We start from the raw sequence: 15,989 nt of genomic DNA on the forward strand, positions 1-15,989 counted from the left end.
CAACTTGGAGGTGTTGGTGAGACTACCCTGCTCAGCTGAAACCCATCTCGGAGAGGATTCAGATGCCTACAGTTTGAAGTCTGAAGAAAACAGATCAGCTGAGGAGTTGACAAATGAACAAAACGTGACCTGGGAACACAGAAGAAGGAGCTACCCAGCTACTAAACCAGATCACCAGAATCATAAGTATATACTTCACCGACTGAAATCAGCTGTCCCTGAAGAAACAGCCCAATAGCACCAATTTAACCAAGAACCCCTACAAAACCAAGACTAAAAATTAGAACAAGAGAGGCATTCTCAGACACAGACACCACCACCTGCACCGCACAGAGGAAAAGATGAGTAGACGCCAGTGCAAAAATACAGGCAACAACATAAAGACCTCTATGGCAACATCAGAACCTAGTGATTCTACACTTGCAAGACATAAACATACCATGACAGAAGAAACAGAAGAAATCAACCCTAAAAATGACTTTAAGAAGATGATAGAGGCCCTTAAAGAAGAAATAAAACATTCCCTCAATGAGGAAATAAAAACTTTCCTTAAAGAGGAAATGAAAAACTGCCTTAAAGAGGAAATAAAAACTTTCCTTAAAGAGGAAATGAAAAACTCTCTTAAAGAGGAAATAAAAACTTCCCTTAAAGAGGAAATGAAAAACTCCATTAAAGAGGAAATAAAAAACTCCCTTAAAGAAATGGAAGAAAAAACGAACAAAAAATGGGAAGAAATCAAATCAAGCCAAGAAAAAGCAATTAAACAGATGAAAGAAACATTCCAAGATCTGAAAAATGAATTTGAGACAATAAAGAAAACACATGCTGAGGGAATGCTGGAAATAGAAATCCTGACTAAACGAACAGGAACTACAGAAACAAGCATAACCAACCAATTGCAAGAGATGGAACAGAGAATCTCTGACACTGAAGACTCGATAGAGAAAATAGATTCGTCAGTCAAAAAAAATACTAAAGACAAAAAAGTCGTAACACAAAACGTCCAGGAAATTTGGGACACCATGAAAAGACCAAACCTAAGAATAATAGGGATAGAAGAAGGAGAAGAATACCAACTCAAAGGCACAGAAAATATATTCAATAAAATCATAGAAGAAAACTTTCCTAACCTAAAGAAAGAAATACCTATGAAGATACAAGAAGCTTATAGAACACCGAATAGGCTGGATCCAAAAAAAAAGTCCCCTCGCCACATAATAATCAAAACACTAAACACACAGAACAAAGAAAAAATATTAAGAGCTGCAAAGGAAAAAGACCAAGTAACGTATAAAGGTAAACCCATCAGAATAACACCAGACTACTCAATAGAGACTATGAAAGCTAGAAGATCATGGACAAATCTCATGCAGACACTAAGAGACCACGGATGCCAACCCAGACTATTATACCCAGCAAAACTCTTAATCACCGTAGGCGGAGTAAACAAAATATTCCAGGATAAAACCAGATTTAATCAATACCTGTCTACAAACCCAGCCCTACAGAAAGCACTAGAAGGGAAAATTCAACCCAAAGAAGCTAAACACATCCATGAAAAATCAAGCAATAGATAATCCCACACCAACATACACCAAAGAAGGACAACACAACACAACCACAAAAAATAACAGGAATTAACAATCACTGGTCATTAATATCCATCAATATCAATAGTCTCAACTCACCTATACCTGGCAATCTCTGAGCAGGCTTCAGATTTTGACAGTTGATGAAAGATACGACAAGCATTAATGTGTGGGTGAAAAGTTTGGTGAAATTCTGAGTGAAGTTTTAGTTAAAGTTGGTTGAACTTGGGATTGACTGGGAGGCTAAAGATTTAAAAAGCAGAAGATTCTCTCAAGACACAAGTTGTGTGATAATAGTGTGTTTTGTGTGTGTGAATGACAATTTGTAAATGTTGAATTCTAGGCTTCGACAATCATTGTCAGTGCAGATCAAGCTGATGTTGAGAAAGATGCATCACAAGCACAGGCTGGAGGCTGGGGGCTAGATGGTTTTGAGGACGAGTTCTTGGTGGACTCTTTCATGGAGCAAAGGGAAGCAATGCTTTCTGGGAAATGAGCTAAGTTTTAATCTAGTCTTTAAGATTAGAAGTCGAAAACAAAAATATTAAGGAAAGGAAAACCTAATTGATCTTTGAAGTATTGTTATGTGGAATTGAGTGGGACTTTTGAGGCTTTTCTTCCAGAGAACAGGGACTTGGTTGTCAGGCCTATGTTAGGCCTAAACCTTGGTGCCATGTAGTTGTACTTAAATCATTTCAATGGAAAGTGTCTTAGTGATTGGAACTTCTAGTGCAGTTTGGAGTTCTTCCATTTGAAAAATGTGATATTTGCATGGGATTGTTTGAATCTTGTTTTCTAGTCCCTCCCCATCACCACCCTCATAGTCTGAAGGTAGATTTTTCTTTTGATAAAGGAACAAAAAAAGTGAACATCTTGTTTGTAAATGGGTATCTAGTAGCTAGTAGTAAACTTGAAATGGTAGAATTCTTTAAAGCCTAATTCTAGGTAGCCTTAAGAAAATGTATCTTAATTATTTTTGAACCTGTATTCACCTTGTTTTTTTTTTCAAATATCTTAAGTTATATTTTCTTTTTCAGAGCTGCTTCTTATTTGGGGCTACTTTTTTTTTTTTTAATTGAGGCGTAATTCATAAAAGGGTATATTGTTTTGATGAGACTTTTTACAACTGTGGCTGGATGTCTTTCTTTAGTCTTCCAAGAAGGGCCATTTTACTTTTTTAGAGTTACTTTTTAAAGTCATGAGATCAACAACTTGGACTACTATGCATGTAAGTGCTAATGCAAATTAAATCCCAAGTTGACCTCCAGCAGCAGTTCATTCTATGTTGACAGTGAGAGAACACTTTGCCTGTTAGGATACTGTTACTCGTGGACTGAAATGCTGAAGAAACCCCTCCCCCTATTTTGTTTTTTGCAAAAATCAAGGTATATTCTAGGGTTTCCTGGTTGACCTCAACAGATAAACTGAGATGATAGTTTTAGTTCAGAATTGATCTGAATGTAGATTTACAGTCTACGTGTACAGCTGGCTAAGTGAGATCGCTTTCACAGTTCTGCATGTATCCCATCGGCTCTCCATTAGTCACTGAACTCTTAAAACTGGTATTGTAACATTACCACAATGTTTTGCGCCAATTTTATAAACTTTACAGTGCAATATGTGTTCCTTTTCTGAGGCAAACTAAAGGTATATTTCTCAAGGTTCTGCTGCTAACAGCAGCATTGATGGAGGATTTTTTATACATTTGTAATAGATAGAAATAAACCAGAAAAAAAAAAGAAGAAAAAAAAAGTGGTGGAGAAAAAGGTGAACACTGCAAGAATACTCAAAAGGGCTGAGAGTTGCAAACGCCAAGAATGGCTTTGCATAGTAAATGGAATAGAACAGCTCTGAACTATAGCTTACTTTTTCTGGTTTGGTCTGACAGAATGATTGAATGCTTTTGTACAAAAATCAGAGCCTTAAAAACAAGGATTTGGTGAGATTGTAAAATGGTGTGCCACTTTGGCAAAACAGTTTGGTGGTTGGTCAAAATGCAAAACATTGTTACTCTGTTACTCAACAATTCTACCCTTAGGAATATATCCTCAAACTACTGAAAATGTGCACCTATGAAACATGTACATGAAGGTTTACAGCAGTGTGTTGCTAATAGTAAAAAAGTTAAAACAACTCAAATAGCTATCAAATACTGGAGAGAAATAAAATGTGGCTTATTCATACAATAGAATATTATTAAGACATAAAAATGAATGAGAAACTGACAGATTAAATGACTTTGGTGAACCTTCATAATTTCATTTGTAGATCTTTCCATTTCTAATTTATAAATACATTTGGGGTTATAAATTATAAATGTACTGCCTCCTGTCAACATTGTATACTTCTATTTGATGATTTCTGTGTCAAACATTATATGGAAATGTTTCCAAGTATTTTCTGTATTAACTGTGAATGAATAGAACAAAATAAATTGCCTGTGATGGAAAAATAAAATAAAATAAAATAAAATAAAAAAAAAAAAAGAAGCAAGCTGGTGTAGCCATCTTAATTTCCAGTAAAATAAACTTAAAACTAAAATCAATCAAAAGAGATCATGAAGGGCATTACATACTCATCACAGGAAAGATCCACCAAAAAGAAGTTTCAGTTCTGAACATTTATGCCCCAAACACAAGGGCACCCACATATGTAAAAGAAACAATACTAAAGCTTAAACCACATATAAAACCCCACACATTAATAGTGGGAGACTTCAACCCCCCACTTTCACCACTGGACAGATCTCCCAATTTGAAACTTAACAGAAAAATAAAGGACTTAACTGATGTTATGACTCAAATGGACTTAATCGTTATCTACAGAACATTCCATAGTTAAAAAAAAAAAAAAGAATATACCTTCTTTTCAGCACAGCATGGAACCTTCTCTAAAATTAACCACATACTTGGTCAGAAAGCAAATCTCAACAGATACAAAACAATTGGAATCACCTCCTAAGTTCTATCATGGTTTAAAGTTAGATTACACAACAACAAAAATTACAGAAAGCCTATACTCTCATAGAAACTGAATAATGCTCAACTGAATCACCAATGGGTCAAGGAAGAAATACAGAAAGAAATTAAAGACTTCTTAGAGATCAATGAAAATGAATGTCCAACATTCCCAAACTTATAGGACACTATGAAAGCGGTGCTAAGAGGGAAATTCATAGCACTAAATGCCCATATAAAGAAGTTGGAGAAATCTCACACTAGTGACTTAACAGCATACCTGAAAGCTCTAGAAAAAGAATAAGCAAACTTACCCAGGAGGAATAGATGCCAGGAAATAATCAAATTGAGAACTGAAATCAATAAAATAGAAACAAAAAAAACAATACAAAAACAATCAATGAAACAAAGAGTTGGTTCTTTGTGAAAATCAACAAGATAGACAAACCCTTATCCAATCTAATCAAAAGGCAGAGAGAGAGAGCATCCAAATTAGCAAAATCAGAAATGAAAAGGGAGACATAACAACTAAAATTGAGGAAATACAGAGAATCATCAGGTCATACTTCAAAAACCTCTACTCCACAAAATGGAAAGTCTAAAAGAAATGGATAATTTTCTGATAGGTACCACATACCTAAATTAAATGAAGACCAGCTAAACTATTTAAATAGTCCAATAAACACTAAGGAAATAGAAACAGTCATTAAAATTTCCCAACCAAAAAAGCCCAGTACCAGATGGTTTCAGCACAGAATTCTACCAGATCTTCAAAGAGGAGTTAATACCAATGCTCTTTAAATTGTTCCACACAATAGAAGCAGAAGGGACATTACCAAACTCCTTCTATGAGACTACAATTACCCTGATTCCCACGCCAAACAAAGATGCAATGAAGAAAGAGAACTACAGACCAATCTCCCCCATGAACATTGATGCAAAAATACCAATAAAATACTGGCAAACAGACTACAAGAACACATCAAAAACAATTACCCACCATGATCAAATAGTCTTCATCCCAGGGATGCAAGGGTGAATCAACATACCAAAGTCTGTCAATGCAATACACCATAAAAACAAACTGAAAGAAAAAAAAAACACATGATCATCTTACTAGTTGTTGAAAAGGCATTTGACAAAATTCAACACCCCTTCATAATAAAGGTCTTGGAGAGATAAGGAATACAGGGGACATACTTAAACATAATAAATGTAATTTACAGCAAGCCAAGAGCCAACATCAATTTAAATGGAGAGAAACTCAAAGCGATTCCACTAAAATCAGGAACAAGACAAGGCTGTCCAATCACCCCATATTAATTCAATATAGTACTTGAAGTTCTAGCCAGAGCAAAAAGACAACCTAAGGAAATCAAGGAGATACAAATTGGAAAGGAAGAAGTCAAGCTTTCACTATTTGCAGATGATATGATAGTACGTATATGTGACCACAAAAATTTGACCAAGGAACTCATACAGCTTATAAACACCTTCAGCAAAGTAGCACAATACAAGATTAACGAAAAAAAATCAGTAGCCCTGCTACATACAATGGACAAACAGGCTGAGAAGGAAATCAGAGTCCATCACCTTTTACAATAGCCACAAATGATATAAAATACCTTGGGGTGACTCTAAATAAGCAAGTGAAGGACCTATATTATAAAAACTCTAAGTCCCTGAAAAAAAGAAATTGAAGGTGTCAGAAAATGTAAATATCTCCCATGCTCATGGATAGGCAGGATTGACATAGTAAAAATGGCAATTTTATGAAAAACAATCTACAGATTCAATGTAATCCCCATCAAAATCCAAACAAAACTCTTCCCAGACCTAGAAAGAACAATACTCAATTTCATATGGAAAAACAAAAAACCCAGGATAGCCAAATAATCCTGTACAATAAAACAACCTCTGGAGGCATCAGGATCCCTGACTTCAAGCTCTACTATAAACCTACCATAATAAAAACTGCTTCGTACTAGCATAAAAACCAACATTTGGACCAATGAAATCTAATTGAAGACCCTGACATTAATCCGCACACCTATGAACATATAATTTTTGACAACAAAGGCCAAACTGTACCATGGAAAAAAGAAAGCATCTTCAACAAATGGTGCTGGCATAAATGGATGTCAACATGTTAAAGGCTGCATATAGATCCATATTTGTCACTGTGCACAACACTTAAGTCCAAATAGAGCAAAGACCTCAATATAAATCTAGTTACTCTGAACCTGATAGAAGATAAAGTAGGAAGTAGCCTTAAACACATTAGCATAGGAGATCACTTCCTAAATATAACACCAGTAGCACAGACACTGAGAGAAACAATCAATCAATGGGACCTCTTGAAACTGAGAAGCTTTTATAAAGCAAAGGACACGGTAAACAAGACAAAACGACAGCCTACAGAATGGGAAACAATCTTCACCAACCCCACATCTGACAGAGGACTGATATCCAGAATATATAAAGAACTCAACAAATTAGACATTAAAATGCCCAACAGTACAATTAAGAAATGGGCTATAGAGCTAAACAGAAAATTCTCAACAGAAGACGCTCAAATGGCTGGAAAACCACTCAGAAATTGCTCAACACCTTTGGTCCTCAGGAAAATGCAAATCAAAATGACTGAGATAACGCCTTACACCCATCAGAATAGCTAAGATCAAAATCACTGAAGACAGCTTATATTGGAGAGGATGTGGAGCAAGGGGAACACTCCTACACTTTTGGTGTGAATGAAAACTTGTACAACCACTTTGGAAATCAGCATAGTGCTTTCTTAGGAAATTGGGAATCAACCTCCTGCAAGACTCAGCTATACCACTGTTGGGCATAAACCCAAGGAATGATCAATCATATCAAAAGGACACATGTTCAGCTATGTTCATAGCAGCATTGTTTGTAATTGCCAGAACCTGGAAACAAACTAGATGCCCTTCAACTGAAGGATGGATAAATAAAATGTGGTACATCTACAGAATGGAGTACTACTCAGCAGAGAAAAACAATGACATCATGAGGTTTGCAGGCAAATAGATGGATCTAGAAAAAAATGATCCTGAGTGAGGTAACCCAGGCTCAGAAAGACAAACATGGTATGTACTCACTCATAGGAGGATAGTAGATGTAAAACAAAGATGACTAGACTGCTACTCACAACTCCAGGGAGGCTACCTAGTAAAGAGAACCCTAAGAAAGACACAGGGATCGCACAACAACAGAGAAGTGGCTAAGATCTACATGAACAACCTGGGCGTGAGTGGGGGTAATGAAGGGCAAGGGTCGGGGAAAAGAGAGCTTAGGGGAGGGGGAGTTCCCACCTGGATCAAGAACAGAGAGGGAGAACAGGGAAATATACCATGATAAATCAAGACCCCATGGGAATAGGAAGAAGCAGAGTGCTAGAGAGGGCCCCAGAAATACACAAAGATACCACCACAATAGACTACTGGCAATGGTCGAGAGAGTGACTGAGCTGACCTGCTCTGTTGATCCGATGGCAGAACACCCTAACTGTCATGATAGAACTCTCATCCAGTGGCTGATGGAAGCAGATGCAGAGATCCATGCCAAGCATCAGCTGGAGCTCCCAGTGTCCAATCAGTGAGAGAGAGGAGGGATTATATGAGCAAGAGATATTGAGACCATGATTGGAAAAAGCACAGGGACAAATAGCCAAACTATTGGAAACACAGGAACTATGAACCAATAGCTGAGGAGCCTCCATGAAACTGGATCAGGCCCTCTGGATAAGTGAGACAGTTGATTAGCTTGAACTGTTTAGGAGGCCCCCAGACAGTAGGACCAGAACTTATCATTAGTGCGTGAGCTGGCTTTTTGGAACCTAGGGTGTGTGCTGGGACACTTTGCTCAGCCTAGGTGAAGGGAGGAGGGAACTGGACCTGCCTGAACTGAATCTACCAGGCTGAGCTGAATACTCAGGGGAGTCCTTGCCTTGGAGGTTGTGGAAATGGGTGGTGGATTGCAAGGAAGGCGGGGTGTAGGGAGGAAGGAGGAAGGACAGGGCAATCCATGGCTGATATGTAAAATTAAATTAATTATAAAATCAAAAAAATCCTTGCCCTGCATTACAGGGTTGGTAATACGGCAGTAGTGATGTGTGGATCCCATTCACTGTATGACACATTTCTTAGGCATAACAGCAATACTTTTATGTCAACACTCTGGGACAAGTGCTCTGATATACAGATGTATCTGAGGGTAGAAGGATTGAGAATCCAAAGTAGAATTCACTTTTTAATGGGACAACACATATTATGCCAAGGTCAGCTGAGTTTCAAAATGTTGTTTCCACTAAATTAAAAACAAAAAAAATCCTGAGACCAAAGATGCTACCACTGATAAAGGCTAGATTCACAACCAAGACAAGAAATATTACCACGTGCAGCCTCTTGAGAGTAACAGTGAGAAATAAGCAAATGTGACTTTAGAAAAACAGTTTTTCATGATCAGAGAGAAAAAAAAAAACCCAAGCATCTCTGTCCGTAGTGAGTGAGAAGTAAAAACAGAAAACCAGGAGTTGTTCTTTCCAGCTCTGAAGTCTTACAGTTCCTGTGCTTGGTTAGAGCTGAGCGCCCCCTGCTGGTCCAGACCTCCTCTGCAGGGAGGTTTGTGTCTGGGCTCATGCTGAAGTCTCCTCACTGTGTCTCTTGCACAGTAATAGGTGGCTGTGTCCTCAGTGGTCACAGAGTTTAGCTGCAGGAAGAACTGGTTCTTGGATGTTTCTCTGGTGATGGAGATGCGGCTCTGCAGGGATGGGTTGTAGCTGGTGCTACCACTATAATATATGTACCCCATCCACTCCAGCTTCTTCCCTGATGACTGCCTGATCCAGGTCCATCCATAACCACTGGTGGTGATGGAGTAACCAGTGACAGAACAGGTGAGGGACAGTGATTGAGAGGGCTTCACCAGGCCAGGTCCTGACTCCTGAAGCTGTACCTGGGACAGGATACCTTCAGACAAGAAGAGACAGTTCTGTCAATCACAGGTTGTCACAACCCCTTGTGGATACATGTGTGAAATGGTAACACTCACCAGGAAGGGCTGTCACCAGACACAGAAGACCTAACAGTGTCATCTTCTAGCCTACACCTCCTCTTCCTCAGAGGTCAGCCTCCTGTGAGAGAGATGTGAGCTCCCTCAGTCCAGGAGGAGATTTAACTTAGAGCTAGAAGATGCATTTGCATGTGGAGAGTCAGCCTTGTCTTTATAAATGGGGAGGGTGGATACTACTCCATTTGTCTGTTACACTGTGGCCATCACTGTATCTGACTTCCTGTGGTAGGAATCTGGAATAACAGAGCATGAGGACTGCAGGGATCACAGCAAACACACCTAGACATGAGCAACCTCCACTTCCTAGCAAGACCTCCCCACCTCCATTCTGCTCCTGTATTTTGCAGTCTCAGGCCGGTGCCAACCTTACTTTCACACTTGACTCCTGAGTTCCTGCTTTCTGATTAATCAGAGAACATTGCTTCTGCTTAACTTCAGGTTTCTCACCCATAAAATGAGTTTCCATATATCCTAGAAAATTGGCACACTGTCATATTTTTGTTGTACTGGGTCCACACCTACCTCTTTCTCCATCCAGTTTGTGGAATGTAGAGGAAAAACATTCTCATTCCCTACCATCCAGATACATCATTTTGTTGTCTCTCTTTAGAAATCAAGTGAGTTTCTAGTGAATAAAACAAAAACTAACAGATTGGAACATGACAAAACAATCAAACAAAAGGAAAAGAACCCAAGAAAAGGGAGAAAAAGCAAGTGCGGATGCAGAGACCTCCTGATGTGCAGACTCTGGAATCCCATAAAAACCACAAAATCATAAGGTATGCTACATATGTAAAGAAAACGTAGGATAGAATAGAAGATAAATAAATAAATAAATAAATAAATAAATAAATAAATAAATAAATAAATATGACAGAAACCATGTGATGTTATGAGACAACGAACCTCAAAAATGTATTTGAATTTTATATCTGATGACCATCTACTGCTGGAAATGAAGTTGCTTTCCTCAGTGAGACTCCCTTAGGGAAAACTAATTTTTCATATACAGTTGGTTATCAATTGGAGATAGTGTAGGGGTTGGGGATGGGTGCTTGTGTGCACTTCTCCTTTCAGCTCTAGGACCCCATCTGGTGCACACTCAACGGGCTCTGTGCATGTATCTCAGTGTCTCTGAATTTGTATGTGCAACTATCCTTTTGATGCATAGACCTTATTTCCCTGGTGCATCTATCCCCTCTGGCTCTTACACTCTCTTTTCCTCTTGTTCAGTGTTCCATGAGCCTTGAGAGGAGAGATTTGATGAAGACTTCTCAGATAGTGATGAGTTTTCCAAGATCTCTCATTCTCAGAATATTGTCTGGCTGTGGGTCTCTGTATGTGTCCTCAACTGGTACAGAAGGAAACTTCTCTGACAATGGTTCAGCAAGGCACTGATCTTTGAGTGTAGCAGAATGTCATTATGAGTAATTTTATTACAATCTTTTTTATAGAACAATAACATTTATTATTTCCATAGGTTCTTGGACTATCTCTTCTGAGAATCTTGGTAAGCCAAGTCGAGTATGGATTCTATTTCTTGTATGGGCCATATGTCAACTCATATATTGTTGGTTACTCCCACAAGCTTCTTCCCACCATTGACCTAGCATACCTTGAGGCTGGATACCATTATAAATCCAAAGAGTTGTAGCTTATGTTGGTGTCACTTTTCTACTTTGGAATCACCTACTGTGTTAGGTTTCCATACTACCCTTCAAATTGACCTAAGTTTTAGCTCTCTTTCCCCTTATTTTATTTGTTGCTCCCCTTTTCCTTACCCTCCCCTTTGATCTTCCCTTCTAGTTTCCTACCATGCATTCACAACTGTCTAAACTATTTCATTTTCCTACAGGAGATCTATCCTCTCCATCCAAATCCCTTAAGACTTAAAGCTCTCTCATGTGAATCTAGAATTTCAACTATGTCCATGCATAATTTGTTTTTGATAGGAGGTACAGGTATAATTATAGGAAGTTGATTGAAACTGTATCACTTAAAGACACTCAACATTGCTGATCATAAATTAGGGGTCATCATTTCATCAGCAATTAGAAATATTAAACCTGTTGTTCTTTTAGAATTATAATTGGCTATCCTATGCATTTGTTGAATCTGCCATGAGGGATGTAAGTAGTTTAATAAGAAGAAGCATTAGCCTGAATACTTGTACAGATGTTGTTAATCCCAATGGAGAGAATAAGACCACTACCACAGTTTGAACCAAATTGAAGCATGCTTGATTTAATTGGGGTGAACCCAAGTGTGGGCAAGTGACTGTTCCTAAGTCAGGTTAGAGAGGGCAGCCCTGAATACACCTCTTGGGCCTCTTTTAAGGAGTAATACCTTTAGTAGTTTAACAGGAGACAATGGATGTAAAAAGAACATAAAAAAATCTGAAAAAACACTAAACAGCCACTCACCATTTGATTAGGATGGTTCAGGGAGGGTCGTGAAAGGTCAGAGTATTCTCAAGAAAAAAATCAACGTGATGGGTTGTGGAAGGTCATTTCCCAGGAAACAGAGAGCAACTCCACTCTCATGTTAATTAAAAACTTATTTTTAAAAATACAGCATAATTATCCCTGCCTCTAAAATGGAGTCAGGCAGCTTCCTCCATAGAATATCAGACAGGCTTCAACACATCCTTATTGTCGATTCATCAGCTGATGGGACTCTAGGCTGATTTTAGGTTTTAGCTATTATGAAGAGGGCAACACTGAACACAAATGATCTGGTATCTTTGCCATAGAGACTTGTCAGGTGTCTGACCAGGAGTTATGTAGCTAGGTCATATGATATTTCTATTTTCAGGTTTAGGAGCAAATTCCAGACAAATTTTCATAGGAACTGTAACAGTTCACACTCTAAACAACCAAGTATCCTGATGCCTCTTTACATTACTAACCATCAACAATTGGTGTGCTTTGTTTCTGTAATAAATGCCATTATTATTATGATCAGAGGAGTTTTCAAACTCTTTCTTTAATTTGTGAGTCCCTGATGGATCAATATGTTGAAAACAATGAAAAGTGTTTATTACCCATTTGTGTAATGGTTGTGTTTCCATCACATGAAAAAACTATGAAGTTTTTCAAAGCATCACTGCTGTCTGTCTGAAGAATGGGTTCATTCTTGGCCTTTTAAGAATTAGGAGAGAGCTCTGTGGGTTGTGCCTACAAATTAGGGAAGAACACCATTTCTGGGTTTGTATTTAATTTCATCCAATACCATGCTTGGAATGCTCTCTCTGTCTTTTGGGTACACAATCCATTAACATAACTGTCAACTCAGGATTGTCTGATAGAACACTTTGCACCACTTCTTGGTCCCTCTGAGATTCAGAGCAGCAATGAAGCAGAGTTAGGAAGGTCACAGTGATTGAGGTTGGGATTGGAATCTGCATGAACATAGTCTGCTCCTTTAAATTGTCAGATCAGTAAAATTCTGACAGGGTGCGTGTGGAACTCAGGAATGGATGCTTTCTCAGTCTGGGCCTCTGAATAATGTCAATGGACTGCCTCTGCCATCCTTTAGGCCACAAGGATAAGGTCTGGGTGATTTAAAAAGCCTGCTGTGATAGATTTTATAACCCTCTTGCTTGAACTTCCATCACTTACTAAGATGTTTATGAGCTGCTCCCTCCCTCAAGAGAAAAGGGCTAATGTTAAAATGAGCAAAGAGAAAGAATGTTCACTGCAGGAGGGAGACACCAACATTCACAATAATTCCCCCATCTTCACAGTGCTATAGCTCAATAAGGGTGAATTTTCTCATACTTGTCCAGTTCGTGAAAAAATAAGACTATTTAGCCATGTGTCATTAAAATGCCATAGAGCAGTTTTATACACAAAATTTCTTTATGCAAATTTCACTAATATTGCATGAATATTTTAGGGAACATGTAGAAAATCAAATGTAGAAAAATCTGTGAGAAAAGTAACAGTCTTTTTTTCTATGCATGGAGGAACTTTTCTGTTTAGTGATTTTCTTAATTTCACCAGCAAAGACAGCATTTAAACTATTGGTTTTATCACTCTTCTAGACATTCACCTAAAATTTCTCATAACACTTTAGACCTATATTGCCCATAACTTTTTCTCAAATTTTGTATTCCTCCAGTTCTTTGGTTGTATTGGGATTATTAAATGGTCGCACCTGTTGCATTAATTAACTAAAGGATGGACAACACCATGTCAGTCAGGAGTGTATGATGCATCCTCTGCAGTCGGAGGAGGTGAGGTGTGGCAGTCTATCAGGCCTCTCCAGTCTGAACCCAGAGTTAGACCTGAGCATCTTTCATGCAGTATGAAGGTGCCCCGTTGCCCACAAGGACATCATCCTATCACCATAGGAGGCTCTGTACCTTTCAGGCATTTAGAATGAACGTCTGCCTCTTGCACCCTGGCCAATCATGCTTCTCCACCAGCAGCAATGGCAAACTTCTGAGGAAGAGACAGGATGTCTTCTAGATCTCAGCACAGGGGAAAACCTCAGTCCACTCATGAAGGAAAATCTACTCAGAGTTTAAACATTCCTTATGGAAAAGGAGAGTCAGTATTGGGAGCAAGGCACAGAGTCAAGGCACAATACAATGGTGCTGATGGTGGATTTTGGCATTGTTTATAGCATAACCAATAGTACTGTTTTTAAACAAATATTCTGAGCATATCTTACCCTCGGATATACTTCTCAACCTGTTACTCCAGATGTCATAACACACCTAGCCCTGGATTCTCCCAGCTCTATCTGGAAAGTATGGCATGCCTTTCAATCATCAGGGGAATCCAATACTCCCTATCCACAACTTCATTTGTTTTTAAAAGTACTTGTTGGTTCCATGCCTCTTGAGCATGTGATCCCAGTGTTCACCCCAGACTCACATCTTCCCTGTGTATTGCTCTGCATTTTGTTCAGGTCAGATTGCATTCTGTGTTTAAATGTGTACATCGGAACTGAAGACAGACTTGTTTGGATTTTTAATCATTTCAAAGACAAGTAGTAGCTTTACCTGTAGAGCAGGTACCTGGGAAATATGATCTATGATTTGAGGCTATCCAGATAGGGAGTATTTTACCCCATCATGTCCCTTCCCTGCTTCTTCTGTTGACCTGAAGGTCTCTGAGTCCTCAGTGCCCCCTACTGCAACTGAACACCTTACAGGGAGGTTTATGTCTTAGCTTACAATTCCCTTTCTCACTGCATCTCTGAGACAGTAGTACATGGCAGAGTCCTCAGTTCTCAGACTGGTCATTTGCAGGTACAATGAGTTCTTAGAATTTTCTATGGAGATGGTAAATTGGTCCTTCACAGACTCTTCATAGTTTTCTGCACTTCCATCTTATTTTATAGTTGCTACCCACTACAGTCACTTCCCTGGGGCTTGGAGAACCCAGGACACCCAGGACTCACTGAAGGTGAAGCCAGAGCCTGCACAGGAGAGTGTAATGGACCCTCCAGGCTGTACCAGGCTGCCCTGAGACTCTATCAGCTGCACCTCACACTGGACTTTTGAAAACACAGAGAACCATAGTCAGAAATCTGTCACATATATCCATCATACCTCTTACTCATGTCCTCTTACACAAACAGAATCTCTTCCCTGTAAGTTACCTTTTTAAGAGCAACAATAAAAAAACCCATCTAAATCCCAATTCCATGGTGAGCAGTCTATGTTCAGTGCTGGTCACTGAATGGGAAGACCTGGCTGGATCCAGGGCTCAGCTCCACTGTCACAGGTAAGGCTCAGCACTGGGCTGGTTTTCATGAGCAGAGGAAGGCATTATTTGCATCTCTTCCTACTATATAGTAAGCTCTGAGGTTGGAACTAATGTAAAAGACAATGCTCAGTGTAGTGATATTGTGATTGTGCTGGAATGTGGTGATATTTTCTTTGTGCTTTAATAATAAAGCTTACCTGGAGATCAAAAGAATGGGAACAACCATTATAAGTAAACAAAGAAGGCATGCAATATTAGCACAGGCCTTGAATCCTATTACTTAGCAGGCAGGATCTCTGTGTGTTCATGTCCACACTGGAAACAGAACCAGGTGTGGTGGCACACTCCTTAAATTCCCAAACTAATTAACCATGGAGGTCTGAAGGTCTGTTCAGACAGACAGGAAGTGACAGAGTTGGACAGGAAGAGGAAGTGATGTAGATGGACAGAGAGCAAATCAGATGGCAGATCAGCAAGGGATATGTGCGTGGGTGGATAGGAAGTAACTTACATTTGGAAGCTGCAGAGTTGGTGAGGTAAGGTTGGCTGGTGGCTTTCCCTATTTCCATGATCTCTCCATAATCACCCCAATATTTGACTCCATGTTTTCTACTTAATAAGACCAT

The 15,989-nt window shown here is 39.0% G+C and overlaps 1 pseudogene; it reads right to left on the minus strand.

Moving 5' to 3' along the window:
* Positions 1-9,127: 9,127 nt before the first annotated feature.
* On the minus strand, positions 9,128-9,665 carry LOC102923074 (Ig heavy chain V region 1B43 pseudogene; annotated as a pseudogene).
* Between the last annotated feature and the right edge of the window lie 6,324 nt (positions 9,666-15,989).

This window comes from Peromyscus maniculatus, chromosome 14 (genome assembly GCF_049852395.1).
Source record: "Peromyscus maniculatus bairdii isolate BWxNUB_F1_BW_parent chromosome 14, HU_Pman_BW_mat_3.1, whole genome shotgun sequence".
NCBI classification, from domain to species: domain Eukaryota; kingdom Metazoa; phylum Chordata; class Mammalia; order Rodentia; family Cricetidae; genus Peromyscus; species Peromyscus maniculatus.